This window comes from Sylvia atricapilla, chromosome 6 (assembly GCF_009819655.1).
Source record: "Sylvia atricapilla isolate bSylAtr1 chromosome 6, bSylAtr1.pri, whole genome shotgun sequence".
Taxonomy (NCBI): Eukaryota; Metazoa; Chordata; class Aves; order Passeriformes; family Sylviidae; genus Sylvia; species Sylvia atricapilla.
In genome coordinates, this window is record NC_089145.1 from 36,819,289 (window position 1) to 36,822,404 (window position 3,116).

Here is a 3,116-nt window from a genome sequence, read left to right on the forward strand (position 1 = left end):
GCTGTTTTACATAAGCTCTTTATTTCCCACCCTTATTAGATAAGATTTTGGGTTTGGTTGGGGTTTTTTTTTTTCCAAATTTCTGCTGCCTTCTCCTCTTTCCTGATGGTCCCATGGACACCATGCCTTGGCCAAAGCAATTCTCTGTCACAGAATGTCCCCTCCATTGGGGGGCATTTCCCCAAACATCACCCCAAGCTCTCTGAGGGTACTATTTCTCCATTAAATGGACCTGATCTGGTGAGGATCCTCTTCAACACTGGGATGCAGGAACCACGCTGAGGGGCTTTGTGTGACAATCCAAGACTCTGTTTTTGGGTTTGGTGTGTGCTGGGAGGAGTGGCAGAAGGTTAGGCTTTTCCCATCACCTTCCTGCCGGAGATACGCCCGCCCAGACACTCTGTGCTGTTGGCTGCTCATCACAAGGCCCCCTGTCAAAACCAGGATGGCTGATGAGCTACGAACAAGCTCACAGTCAGATAATAGATGAAAGAGCCTCAAGATAAATTAGGTGCCTCCAGAAAACCTGGCCAAATGTGTTTAAAACAGGAGATCCAACACCATTAATTCTCATCAAGCAGCTTTAAAAAAAGGCAACCCGGCACTTGACTTATGCTTAGAAAACGTTATCTTCCCTTTTAACAGGGGTTTTATAGTGTATTTTGAGAAGATGACAAACAATAGGGTTATTTTGAAGTCATGCCAAACACTACATTCGCTGGAGGAGAAGAACAATGTTACCTCCTATCTGTCAACTGACCCTGCAGCCATTAAGCCATTTCACCAACAAACAATATTAATAAAAAAAGGGAAAGTGCTGTTCTTAACTTCCTTACAACCAGAGCCTGGGAGATGTCTTTGAATGAGATATTTGTTCCTTTCAGGAAAGATCATTTTGTCAAAAGTGAAACTTTTTAGAAGAGAGCTGGAAGAGGGACTTTTGACAAGGGCCCAGAGTGACAGGAGAAGAGAGGAAAGGATTCCCACTGCCAGAGGGCAAGGTTAAATGGGATATTGGGAAGGAATTCTTCCCTGTGAAGGTAGTGCGGACCCGGCACAAGGTGTCCAGACAAGCTGTGGCTGCCTCATCTCTGGAATATTCCAGGCCAGATTGGATGGATCTTGGAGAAACATGGGTTAGTAGAGAGTGTCCCTGCCCACAGCAGGGATTCAAATAAGGTGATCTTTAATGTCTCTTCCAACCCAAACCATCCTATTAAAGTGTTGGTTTCATTGTTTCTCAGGTAAAAGAAATAAATCCCAAAGAAGTATTTCTATAATTCCCATGAACTGTTCTACAAAGGTCAAGGCTTCCTTTGGGTTTTTTCTCCTCTACAATGTTCAGTTTCTATGCTACGTAAAATTGAAATGAAAGGGGTGAACTCTGAGCCACCATTCAACATCTGAGGAGCTGGGATAATTTAAAGCTTTTGGAGCAGGTACCATATTTTTGCTTTGTGTTAGTTCGGGCCCTCTGATTTGCTACTTTCACACAAATAAATTATAGCAAACAATAATAATAATAACAATAAATACATAACATGTTTTTCCCCAGTGGCAATCTTTCCCAAATTATCCCCAGTCACAGACAGAGAAAAAAAAAAGTAAGGAGGACAGAAACAGCTATTTTATTCGAACAATCGGCAAAATGAGCACCTGCTCATAAAGAATCCAGCCAGCAGGGCTGGGGAGGTGCCTTATCACTAAAAATGCTCTATCAACCCATTCAGAATATATCAACAAATTCATCTGAATAGTTTCAAGGAGCAGCAAATTCCTTGTGTTCTCTCAATAATTGGAATAAGCTTGTTGTCATGTGACAACTCTGGGTATACTTGGGCTGCAGTCACCAAAAAATGGCAAAGAGTGAAGTCCCAAACTCAAAGGAGCTGCTGGCACTGTGAAATTGGAGGCACCTGAGGCAGAGGAATTAGAAGCTGGCAACAGCCAACACTCCGTAACAGAGACCAAACCGCACTTTTCATGCAAATTTGGGTGATAACGATGCTGTTTTCTTTATTGGCGCTTGTCATCTTGGGTGCTTGGACCGCAAACTCGAACAGATGGTGAAGATGGGGGGAAAACCCGGCTTCTCCTGGCTCTGATCCGCTGTGTTTTCTCCACTCCCAGCCCTGTTAAACTGCGGGCAGGTGCAGGGCTCCGCCGGGGAGAGCTCGGTGCCTTTGCAACCCGATCCCGCCGCGGGCAGGAGCCGCTTTCATCTGCTGCGTGTTTGGGCACGTCCGTGTCCCGCGGCCGGCACAAAGAAATCCACCCTAAGAAAATAATTGGATGTTAATTTCCTCCAGCTTTGCCTTCATTAAGTACAATCGGAGAAAATAGCACCGCGCCAGGGGAGAACAGTTGTCTTTTAAAGGTGCGCTTCGCTTGTGTACCCGCGGGGGTGGCTTTGCAGCGACCCCTGGGAGCGAAACTGCGGCCAAGGAGCCCCGAATTCCTTGGAACACCTGAGTGGGGGCATCACAACCCCCCTGGGAGGTGTCCTCAGTCCCAAGGGTACCATCCGAGCTGAGGTCGTGCTGCCCCCACCCTCACTTGGCAGGAACCCCCAGGGATGGCAGCTCCCGTGCTGCTCCTGCTCGGGCTGAGAGGGGATTACTTCATTAACAATGCAGGAGTGCCAGGTGAAAGTTTATCTATCCTCAGAGAACGTGCCCCCGTTCCTCGGCGTTGTACACATGTGGTATCGTTTTTCCATTATTTGGAACATACAGGACTAAATTAATAACAGTTCCTACAAGGCCCTGGGGCTCTCTGTAGAAGAATTTTGATCTCCTTAGGAAAGGCTCACCATTTCTCATAGGAGAGATGCACTTGACTCCTGACCTCCTTTCAAAGGCACCTGTGTGAGCTTTTAAAATCCACTACCACCAATTATCCACTTTTAACCTGAAGTGTTTAAACCTCGGACCACATTAACTGAGCTTAGCACATAGCCATGTCATTGCAGACTTCCTGATGTGAGGAGATGCCTTGACACGGCTGAAAGAGAGTTTAGGGATGAGGCACGAGATTATCAGCTTCTCCTCCTGACAGCTTCAAACAAAGGAGCCTTTTAGCCACCTGGTTTGTGTCTCCCACACCTGCATTAAGAT

General features: G+C 46.4%; 1 long non-coding RNA gene across 1 annotated transcript; it reads right to left on the minus strand.

The window, feature by feature from the left end:
• Window positions 1-2,022: 2,022 nt before the first annotated feature.
• Window positions 2,023-2,607, minus strand: LOC136363201 (uncharacterized). The gene is made up of 2 exons (XR_010743924.1): window positions 2,397-2,607; window positions 2,023-2,276 (listed from the first exon to the last, which is right to left on the minus strand). It is a non-coding gene; the product is annotated as an uncharacterized lncRNA (long non-coding RNA).
• Window positions 2,608-3,116: the final 509 nt, after the last annotated feature.